Source organism: Gossypium hirsutum, chromosome D01, assembly GCF_007990345.1.
Source record: "Gossypium hirsutum isolate 1008001.06 chromosome D01, Gossypium_hirsutum_v2.1, whole genome shotgun sequence".
Lineage (NCBI taxonomy): Eukaryota > Viridiplantae > Streptophyta > Magnoliopsida > Malvales > Malvaceae > Gossypium > Gossypium hirsutum.
The window spans coordinates 43,815,549-43,828,159 of record NC_053437.1 but is presented as its reverse complement, the minus strand read 5'-3'; positions in this window follow the sequence as shown (position 1 = coordinate 43,828,159).

Genomic DNA, 12,611 nt, shown 5'->3' with positions numbered 1-12,611 from the left:
CTTTTTATAATGGAATTGCAATATTTAGAAATCACAATCTTATCTGTAATTGATGAATATCAAATAATCTCTATTTTATCAAAACAAAGATGTACAAATTGCTTGAGACTAGAATATCGAATAAAAGACTTAAAACTTCTCACTCTAATGCGGCGTACCTTTGGCATTTAATACTTGGTCATATTAACCAAGAAAGAATCACTAAACTTGTGAAAGATGACATCTTAAGTTCACTTAAAAAATTTGATATTCCATAATGTGAATCTTGCTTAGAAGGTAAGATGGCTAAGTGATCTTTTAATGCAAAAGGAACGAGGGTCGAAAAACCCCTAAAACTTGTGCAAATTGACGCATGTGGCCCTATGAGCATTAGTGCAAGAGGTGGTTACGAGTATTATGTAATCTTTATTGGTGACTATTCCATATATGGGTATGTATATCTGATGCACCACAAGAGTGAAATCTTTGATAAATTCAAATAGTTTCATGCGGAAGTGGAGAAACAATTAGGTTTACCCATAAAGGCACTTTGGTCTGATTGAGGTGAGGAAGATTTATTTGATGAGTTCTTAGGGTGCCTTATAATGAATGAGATTCTATCCCAGTTAATCGCACCAGTAGATAAAAGAAATAAAACATTGTTAGACATTGTGTGTTCGATGTTAAGTTATTCGAAGTTGCCAATCTCTTTTTGGGGATACATTGTACACGATTTTCTATATTCTGAATGATATTCCAACTAAGGTAGCATAAAAAACTCGATACAAATTTTAGCATGGTAGGAGGCCAAATCTTAATCATTTTAGGATTTAGGGATGCCCAACCAACGTATTGGAGAAAGATGTGAGGAAGTTGGACTCACAGACATAATTGCGCGTGTTTGTAGGATATCCAAAGGGTGGTTTGTTTTACAACCCAAAAGAGCAAACTATTATAGTCTCAAATCATGCTACTTTCCTTGAAGAAACTTACATGAATGACTTTAAACCTTGGAGTAAAGATGTACTTGAGGAGCTTTCGGGAAATATACAAAACCCTAAAAAAATGGTTCCAGAACCAAATCCTAGTAGTAGACTTGCAAACAATCAGCAGCATAGGGAGCTTCGTCGCAGTGGGAGGGTCTCTCGTAGGCCTGAGTTTTTCCAATCTACCAAAAGTGTTCTTAACACTAAGCCTGCCAAAAAGAAGATAATGACCCACTTACATATGATAAAGTAATGCAGAGTGCTGATTCCATGCTTTGGGAAATAGCTATGAAAGATGAGATAGACTTTATGTATTCTAACGTAGTGTGGGAACTTGTAAGCTTATCAGAAGGGATAAAACCTATAGGGTGTAAGTGGATCTACAATAGGAAAAGAAATGCGAATGAAAAAGTGGAAACTTATAAGGCCAGACTTGTAGCGAAAAGTTTTACTCAGAAAGAAGCTATTGATTACAAAGAAACCTTCTCAGTGGTTGTCATGCTCAAGTCAATCTGCATATTACTATCCATTGCGGTGACACTCAACTACGAGATCTGACAAATAGATGTCAAGAGAACATTTTTGAACAACTATCTTGAAGAGAGTATCTACATGAAGCAACCCACTGGATATATAGCTAAGGAAACAAACATAAAGTTTGCAAACTACTTAGATCTATATATGGACTTAAGTAAGCATTCCGCTCATGGAATCAAAGATTTGATCAGGCGATCAAGACTTTTAGATTTGATCAAAACGTAGATGAAGCTTGTGTTTATGAACGTTTAGGGGATGGAAATGTGGTTTTTCTTGTTCTATATGTCGATGATATTCTATAATTGGAAATGGTGTATGGACATTGTCATCAGTTAAATTGTGGTTAACACAACAATTTAGCACGAAGGACTTGGGAGAAGCTAATTTTGTTCCAAGTATTAGAATCCTAAGGGATCGAAAGAACAAAGTGATAGCACTACTGTCTCTTACTTCATATATATATAAGATATTGAAGTGTTATGCAATAACCGATTCGAAGAAGGGAAATCAACCTTCCGTATCGGGATTTTATATCTATTCAGAGGACTATCTTAAGATAGCGAAAGGAAGAGAAAACATGAGAAATATTTCGTATGATTTAGCAGTAGGAAGTCTCATGTATGCTATGCTATGCACATGCTCAAATATTTGTTTTGTAGTGAGGTTGGCAAGTCTGTAACTTCCTGATTTTGGGCTTAGTCGGAACAGTGGTTTCAGGACCATAAATCCGTTGAGGAAAAAAATTATTTTATTATATTTTTATGGTTTACGATTTCACAAAATGATTTCGTGAAAATTTTATTCCAAAATTTCTACGTTTGGGCACTCAATTTAGTCAAAAGGACTAAATTGTAAAAAGTGAAAAAGTTGAGTTCTACATGTTGAGGTGTCCAATTGTTATGAAACTTTAAATTGGAGGTCCTTATATGGTAATTAGACCATTTGCTAAGTTGGTAGACAAAATGGACATGAGATAAGTGAAATAGAAAATTTTTAAGTTAGGGACAATTTGGTAATTTAGTAATAAAAAGAATTAAAAAGGGAAAAAGATGGCAAAATGTGCTCATCTTCTCCATGGTGAATGAAAATAGCAAGGGGGAAGCCATAGTTAGGGTTTTCAAGCTTCCAAGCTCCATAGTAAGTGATTCCAAACCCCGTTTTTAATGTTCTTTACGTTTTTAGAGTCTCGGTAACTTGATTTAGCTTATTCTAGCAATAATTTAACCTAGGGTTTATATTTGGAAAAATACCCATAGGTGAAATGTGTTTATTTTGATGTTTTATGGTAGAATATGAAGCTTGAAATTATGTTAAACAACTTTTGCTAAGCGATTTTATGTGAAAATGAGTAAAACGACATAATCAGTAAAAATACCTAATGTTTATAAGTACTTGCTAGAGTGGGAATTTGATGTTGTCATAGAAGGGAAAAATGTTCAGCATGTCATAAAATGTTCAGCATGTCATAAAACATAAGAATAAGAGATAAAGTTTAATTTTCGAGCTTTGGGGAAAAGGTGTAATTATGTAAAAGTTTAAGGGAAAAATTGTAATTTTGTCAAAGTTAGAGTCGAGGACTGTTTTGATGAATGTGGGTATTAAATAAGCTAAATTTGCAGTTATAAATCACGAAGAACGAAATCCGGAGCTAGACTGGGGAAAGAAAGAGATTGAGGACTAAAGTGTTAGATTTGATCACATTTTTGTATTGACATAAGTTTACGGTAAATAAATACAAAATTTAATAATTATTATTAATGTTGTTATTTTCCAGCAATTATATATTTATTTCATGAATTTATTTGATGTTGACTCAAGTATGAGATGACAGAGAATCAGTGTTAAAAAGTCCCGTTGAAACATAAGGAATGTATCGGATACAAATGTCATGACATTTGGGTAAAGAGGTCCCATGTAAGACCATGTCTGGGACATCATGTTGGCACCGAGATAAGAGGTCCCATGTAAGACCATGTCTGGGATATGGCATTGGCACCGAGATAAGAGGTCCCATGTAAGACCGTGTCTGGGACATGGCGTTGGCATCGAGATAAGAGGTCCCATGTAAGACCATGTCTGGGGCATGGCATTGGCACCGAGATGAGAGGTCCCCCGTAAGATCATGTCAGGGACATGGCATGGGCACCGATATGAGAACTCCCATGTAAGACCGTATTTGGGATATGAAATTGGCAGTATAGGAAACATCCCATGTAAGACTATGTCTGGGACATAGCTTTGGCATGTCATATTCAGACAAGAGACCCGAGTATCCTTAGTATTCCAAGTGATTCAACGGGTTAGAAAATGAATTAAGTTACATGAAAGTTCAAGCAAAAGCATGATATCTAGATTTAGGTGAGTTATAAATGATTGAAAAAATCTCAGTTATCAGTTGAGAAAAAGAATTTCAGTAAGTGAAGAGTAAGTTATAATCGTGAGTTATTTAAGCAAGCAAGTAAGTAAACAAGTAAGTGAGTAAGTAAAGAAGAAAGTAAAGATCCTAGTGCTTGATGAAAATTTATGAGTATGATGGTTTATGATAAGTGTTGTTATTTATTTACTTGTAAACTTACTAAGCTTTATGCTTACTTCTTTTATTTCTTTTTCTTTCATATAGTATTATCAAGCATAATCGGGATCTTGAAGATGTCGGAGTGCGTTCACACTATCAACCACCACAACTCGGTATTTTAAGACGATAAATGTTTCGAGCTATGGCATGTATAGGGACTTAGTCATTTCAATTTTATATTCTTAAATTATGACCAAAAGATGATATGTAAATATTTGATGATGAATAGTTATTAAAATGGCTAAGTATGAAGGTGTTTGTTGTTATAAAAGTCTAGGTGCTAAATTATGCATAGAAATCATGAAAAAGTAAAAATTGGTAGCAAATTAGTTTTGAGACAGCAGTAGTGATGTGAATTTGAAAAATCACCAAGGATAATAGAAAATGAATTAGAGGGTAGATGAGATATAGAATTAAATCTTATTGAGTCTATGTTCATAGAAAAATAACGGTGTAGAGAAAGGAATTATGTATTCTGAGATATTTGCATTTTAGTTAGATAAGGTCAAAGTAGTTTTCAGAATCCCCTATTCTGAATTCAGAAAATCATTAAAAATTGTAAAAAAATATTTTTAAGTTTTAATTTATATTTATAGATTCCTTATTGAGTCTATTTTTTTTATAAATAAGTTAAACATTGTATGAAGTCTATACAATGAGATAATTGAATTTTAGTGACGAGAGGTCAGGATAGTCGATTAGTGAAATAGGGGAGACTTTAACTGATAAACTGTACTAATTGGCTGAACCAAAAATTCTGAAAAATTTATGGTAAAAAGATATATGAGTCTAGTTTTAGGGAAAATTTACAAATCTAAATTTTGAGTGTCGTAGCTTGAGTTATAATTAATTTAGTAATTTCTGCGCAGGTGGATAGCCTTATTATGAATAGTGAAATAACTTTTAAAAGTAAATTTTTATCCCCCGAACTTTTAAGTTAAGTCATGTAACGCCTGATGCTCGACTCCGGAAACGGTCTCGGGTAAGGGGTGTTACAAAGTCAATATCAGACGAATCCAGGTCTAAGACATTGGCAAGCAGTTAAGCATATACTCAAGTATTTATGGAGAATAATGGATTATATGCTTATGTATTCTGGAGGAGATCTCACTGCTATCGTTGGGATTTGAGGAGATCGACATCAAGCTATGTTTTTTTTCCTAGATGGTGGGTCCATAGTGTGGACAAGTGTCATGCAGGGTTGCACTAGTAACTTCACTATGGAGGGCTGACTATGAGGTATGGAAAAACTATGACATTATAATAGTATGAATATAACTAAAATCGAATTAATAACATGAATATAATACACATAAGGGAGACAATAGTGTTTGACGAAATGGTAGACATAGTTAAAGATTGCATATGAAGACAATCCTCGGGGATTTGCTTAGCCAAGATATAGCTAGAGAGATCTTTGGGAAACATATAGAGGGGCAAAAAAATGCGAAACATGACTCATCTACTTCACTAGGGCAAATGGGAGATTGTTGGATCTGGTGCCCTAAGTGTAGTATTTTTGTCAATATACGCTTGTAATTTTTCCAAATAGATTTGTTAATAAAAAAATTAATTGATTACATTAATATAATTTTTATAATTACCCTCACTTGTTTTGTGCATACAAAGAAAAATGGAAGTAAATGTTGCTCATTGGTTGTCTAATTTTTAACTAATACTAAGCGTATTACGTGGTCTTATCGTAGTACGGAAAGACATCTTGTATTAGTAGACGAACCTAAACATGTCCTTAGTCTAATTGAAAATGAAAAAACCAATTGAAAGACTAATATGTCGTCGATCAAGTCCAATTGGGGAGATGCCTTGTCTTGGGCATCAAAGTGGATGACTCCCAGAAGATAAAGACACAAATGTGACTAACTGAACTGACAGTACATCAGAAAAAACCCAAGCATAATAGATCCTGAATAAGTTTATGGATTTGTTCATTTGTGAAGTTCATAGTGTGACATACCTAAACCCTGAGTGGATGACGGATTATGTATGCGTGACTCGTAAACTTTGATGTAAGTAAAAGACTGAGTTCAAATAGATAAGGAACCGAAAGCTGGTTCGTTGGGTGTACGACTTCTATAGTATGTAACTTCATTCAAAATAGTGGAATTCATAGCCTAAAATATAGGTAAATGATATCCTCTCATTGGCATTACATGGTTGAGGAAAAGTAATTGTGGCCACGGGTCGTTCGTCTTTGTGATGGATGACTTGATCACTATTTGATAGTGATTGACTTTTCATGAAGAAAGATGTAATGATTACCATGAGATAAAATAGGATCATATTAGAAGAGCGGATATTATCCCAAAGAGATCAAGGGTATGCTATAAGGGTAACAGACTTATGATAAAGTCATTGGACAAGCACTGAGTAGTTGCTTTCGTAATGGTATGTCATTGGGGATAGCTCAGTCATAGTACTGTAGTGGAATGACTTCGTGACTAAATGATTTTATAATTAATAGGCGAAAAGCCGAAACTTAATTATAAACCATTTGAGTTTCAACTACATATGTCCAATCGATCCCTCCGCTAGCTTGTTGAAACTAGTAATGAACTGTGTGTTTGAATAGAAATGCGAAACATTCAGGAATTATTACGGTTTTCTCTGAAATGGAGAAATGAAATAATTTCAAAAATGAGTGTAGGTTTCCAAAAATAGAAATGAAAACTTGCAATCCTATATAGGATTACTTAAAAAATGATGAAAGAATGAGTTTATGTTTTTGGACTATTTTGATGCCAAAAAAGAAAATAAATCATTCGATCATAGTGAACATGTTGAGTTGTGAAATATTGAACGAATTTTCTCAAAATTTTATCGTGGGTAAAATTGTCAAAAGTTTTACTTGGTTAAAATTGGGATGAGAAAATTATTTAATATGTAAATATCAAATTTTATTTTGTAAAATAGAGAAATTGAATCGGGTTGGATCATATTACATAGTACTAGGTTAAAAAGGCCTAGGAAGTACTTGTAATAGGACCCGATGGGAGAGAGGCCTAAAACCTCTCATATAATATGAGGGGGTGGCCACAAGGGTGATTCATTCACATCTCTTCTACTCTAAGTAGGATCTTGTTTTTCTATTTAAAATAAACTTGTACAACTCTACAAGTGTTCTACCTTCTCTTCTTATAAATAGATGGCATCGGTAGAGCTATTGACATAACTTTTGAGAGATTGTTATTCTGCCGAAGAATAGATAGATTTTATTCTTAAATTTTATATATATTTTTCCAGAATAACAATTTCACCGGTTTCTATTATAGAAGAGAATTTGTGTTTTAACCTTAAAAGGAATTTTTTTTTCTAATTTTATGTTTTGATTTAATTGGTTGGAGCCCACACTCGAAGCAGTTCATGGTATGAGAATAGCAGAGAAGATCACTTGGTTGAAAGCTTAAAAACATCGAAGATTCCTAAATCCAAAAACACAATTACGATTTCAGTCTAAGGTTTATTGTTATAAATATCACAAATCGGATTAGTTTTCAAAGGCAAGAAAACCGTTTTCAAATCAGATTTTTTCCAACATGATCTCACCACCTTATTTCTCCTATTCTCACATTCCTTATCTCTCCAATAATGTGGAAGAGATGGGTCAATTTTAGCTCAGTTCTGTGCACTATGATTTTAAGACATTAATGTTATGCTCTTTTCTTTTTCTTATTTTTAGCATATTTTTCATTCGTTTGTTCTTTTCTCTTGTAATACTTTTGATCCTTAGTATATTTTTTTCTTTCACATTTTTATTTCTTTTTATGCACAATTTTTAGTGAGAATTAATTACGATCTAAATCAACCTCTCTTCACTAGTCACTCAAGTAAATTTTGTAAGAAACCTCCGTAATGTTCTTACTTAAGCCTCGATGTTCATGGCATGACATCCATTCAATAGTCTATACAAAGTTTAGGGATTGTGAAGGGTTAATTTTCGAACTCAATTTCCACTCAAGGTTTCAAACATAAAAGCTCATCAAGGAAGGACAATGTAAGGCTCAAATTTAGGAACTAGGGATAATGTAGCATCTAAGGTTGGTCCTTTAGTCTCTAGGCTACATAAACAATGCCTTAGGTCATGCCTTATTATTTAAACTAATACAAAACCAAAACAAGTTTCTACTTATTTCCATAAATAATGACAATTTCTAAAACATGCATGTATACACCTGTCTTCATTCTTATTAATCATTTGGCTAAAAAAAAGAAATTTTCAACTACCTCTATCCTATTATACAATGTAATTAATTGAACTAAACAATTTATTCACAAAACAAAGAATCCACCAAGCATCAATTAAAATCTATACATCCAAAGTACTTAATAAACAATACCATGCCTCAATCCATCGATGTCAATTACTTCATGTTCAAGCACCATGCACACAATAACAAAAAATCAAATAAATAAAAGAGAAATATTTTTTGAAAAAATTTGAAATTTTTTTGAAGAGTGACATAAAAACTGAAAACATGCAAAACACACATAAAGATAAAGAAAAATAAAATAATTTGCATCCCCTACACTTAAATTACACATTCTATTCAATGTGTAGCCTAATACAAAATATTAAGAGGTTATTGGGCTTCCCTAGAAGGAGTTATTCGGCTAGCTCGGGTCGTCCACCTTTACATTTAATGTAATAACCCGTTTTTAGTGGTGTTAGAAATAGTGGATTCAGAACCACGAATCTGACGAGTAAGTAAATATTTTAATTTTTATTTAATATTTATAAGGTCATTTTAAGGTCGTATTAAATTTTTGTTAATAAATTTTGAAGTTTAAAAGGTTAAATAGGTGAAAAAGACTAAATTGAAAAAGTGTAAAAGTTGAATTCTATTAGTTAAATGGGCTAATTGGCTATGGAAAGGAAAAATAATGGACTTAAGTGGTAGTTAAACCATATTATATATTAGTGGATAGTTATAAGTAAGGTTTTGTTGAAATTTTCAATAATAATAATAAGGGTAAGTTGGTAAAATAGTAAATAAACATAAAATTTAGTAAGTAAAGGTCATCATCTTCTTCATTTTGAATGTTGGAAACTGATTCTCCATAATTCTTCACCTAAAGCATTCAGCCAAGCTCAACTTTTGTGCATGATAAAGATACTCAACAACCGGACTTAAACCGAGGAAAAACAAAAGCTTTGGATTAATCTTCAACTCTATTTATGCGACCATAGTTATCGAGGTAAGTTCGTATGAACTTTATGCTTATTATGTATTGTTTTGTTTGATTATTCATTAATGATATGTTTGATATATTTATTTCAGTAATAATATGATAATGGAGTACTTGATGACTTAAAAGTCCTGTTTGAACTTAGAGAATACTTAGGATACAAATGACATGTCATTAGGGATTATATGTTTCACGTGTTGTTCCTGAATGTCCTACCAATGGCTGAGGTCTTGTATTTGTAGCAGATTTTCACAGCTCATGTGAGCAACATCGTGTAGCTAACATTTTGACCTACAGCTCGTGTGAGCAGGCCCATTTTACAGCTCTTGTGAGCACTATTAAAAAGGTTACGGTTATATGAAAAGGTGCTCCCGAGTATCCAATGTTATTCAGTACGATTCAATGGGTAAGTAAAGGATGAAGGAAAGACATGTATAAAAACCTATTATTGCTAATGTTTATTTGGAAAGGTAAGATGTGTATGAATTTATGAAATGTAATGAATGAGAAGTTATTATCCGATGAAAAAGAAAGGCATGGAATTTATTTCTTAGTATATGAGATGATGCATAGATGTTATGTTTTCATGATTTCTACTAACCATGTGAATTATGGTGCATAGGAAAGTTTATTGTTGGGCATGGTTGTATGGATTGTTAATTGATGTTCGGTAAGTTGAAGTTTACCTTTTACGAACTTACTAAGCATTAAATGCTTATGTGGTTGTTTTCCTTTGTTTTGTAGATCATCGAAAGCTCGATCGGTTGGAACTTTTTCGGAGTCCTATCACACTATCCAACAATCATTTTGGTAGATTTTGGGTTGTTTTGGTTAAGGTTATAAATGGCATGTATAGGGCTTTTATAAATGAAAGTTAGTGTGTATGTCATTTGGTGATCATGGCTTGGATATGTCTTTTGTGTACATAGTGTTTGGACTTATAATGCTTATCAAGTGTGGATCACTTAGTCACTTTAATGTGTATGATAAGTTTATGTTTTGAACTATGATTATATGAGGTTAATATGGATGGTTTTAAAGTGTTTGGTGTAAGATGAAAGCATAAAACCATGTTATATAGTTGAGTCATTTAGATGTGTACTTTGTGATACTAATGAGGGCACATTGGTTGAATGATGTAAATGAGATGTATATGTGTGATTTTGGCATGTTTTGGTCTTGTTTAGGTGTGTATTGAATAGATAAAACGATTGCTAAATGGTATGTTAGCGATGCAAGAAAGCATTTTTGGTAAACTTGTTTTCCAAGGCACATTTTGGTATACACGGGCTGTCACACGTTCGTGTGTCACACACGGCCTGATCACACGGCTGTGTATCTTTGTTGCTTCAAGTGCAGGATTCACATGGTCTGAGACACGATGTACGACACGACCATGTCTCCCAAAACAGTTTGAAGCACAGTCTGGCACATGGCCTGTGACACGGTCGTGTGGCCTTATTTCGAATATATACACGAGCGGACACATGGGACATAGTTGTGTGGCCCCTGTTTTCCAATTTTTCATGTTTTTGCATAACTTTCTGATTTGTTTTAAATTGATCCCAAGTTGTTCCCAAATTGTTTTTAGGGCCCAAAGGCTCGATTTAAGGCCCAAATATGTATATTTGTTATGATTGGAATGAGTATTAGGAATTAATGGTATTATTGTTATGTTTGATGTTAAAGGTTCTATTATGTACAGTAACGCTCTGTAACCCTAATTCGGCGATGGAGATGGGCTAAAGGTGTTAGATTTAAGTTCAATGTTGGTGTGTAATCTTTGGATGGGTGGCTTGACATAGAAAACAAATAAGCACACGAAAGAAAATGTATTTGGGAGATTAGGACTGAAGATTAAGATAATTTGAGTTTTGGGGTTAAATAAAGCGAACGCACATGGGTTGCAATACCAAAAACAAGTATTTTGTGAAACCTGACAGAGGTATCATGATACCAAGAGTTAGTATTACGATATCCCTAAAATTTTTAGAACTCCAATTTTGAAACTGTCTTGGGTATCGCAATATTAACCTATGGGTATCGTGTTACCACTATAATGTATCCAAAAAAAAATTCTTAATTTTTCAGCCTAAACTCCCAACTACAAAAAAATTAAACCTACAAAATCTTAAAGTTTAACATGCAACAAATTTTAAATCTAAACTAAGCAAAACTAAATAGAGTCTTAGCTCGAATAAGTTTAATTATTTACAAAATAAGTTCTCTCTCTAGTGATACATCATGCCCTCGAAGTGGAACTTCCATGAAGTCCTCGAGACTTTGACCCTTCTATTGTTCATCTTCGGGCTAATAAGGGCCTTTTTTAGCAAATGAACATATCGAGCACACCTTGACTTAGGCCGTGTCGATATGTACATTTTGAGCCAATTCTTACTGAAGCCAAATTCACTCCATTACATCTTCTGAGGGATCATCAATGTCAGGATCACAAACTAAATTTCTTCTGAGTTCTCCATCTCCATTTGAATATTCCTTTGTTGGGGCACATCCTCAGTCGGTTTGTGGTGTAAGATTTCTTCTACTATGTCCAAGAAGTGTGGCAACTCCTTCACATTTTCCTCACTAGGTTCAGAGATTTCCTCAATAATGCTCAACTTTTTACTTAATTCTATGTCCTCCATCTCTTGTTGAAAATCAACCTTCAAGCCTTCATGTTCAACAATGGTATAAGGAGCTTTCGTGTTTTCTTGGTACTAAAAAATGCCATCCTCAAATGCCCTGCATCGAGTGGTTTGGTAGTGATCTTCATTAGGCTCTTCCCAATAGACACCCCCATCCTTGCAAGAATACAATGAATACGGGTCATATGGGTCATAAGTTGTGTCACCACCTTCCCATCCTTGGTTGTCACTATCCACCAGGAATGCATAGCTATACGAATCATACGAAGGAACATATCCTAACCTCCCATAGGGGTCGTAATCATCCCAGCTAGGTGTTGAAACACCATTCGCATTAGACATGAACGGACCTTCGGGCCGCCTATAATCGCCATTAAGCATGACTATCAACAAGACAAAAACAAAAAAAACCATAAAAAATGTCGTATCTATAGATTTAATTTTTTTTCTAATTATCTCATTAACAAGTATGCAATAATAAAAAAAATCACTACATCTTACCCCGACTCCCTGGTAGTGGCACCAACAACTTTGACTACGTTTGCACGTGCGCATAAAATAAATGATTTTATAAAATAATTTTAAAGCGCGGTTTTACTGTAAGCATATAGGTCAGTTGTAATATTTGTAATGTTACAATGGAATACTAGAGTATTCCAAGGATAGAACCTAATGGAGATAAAG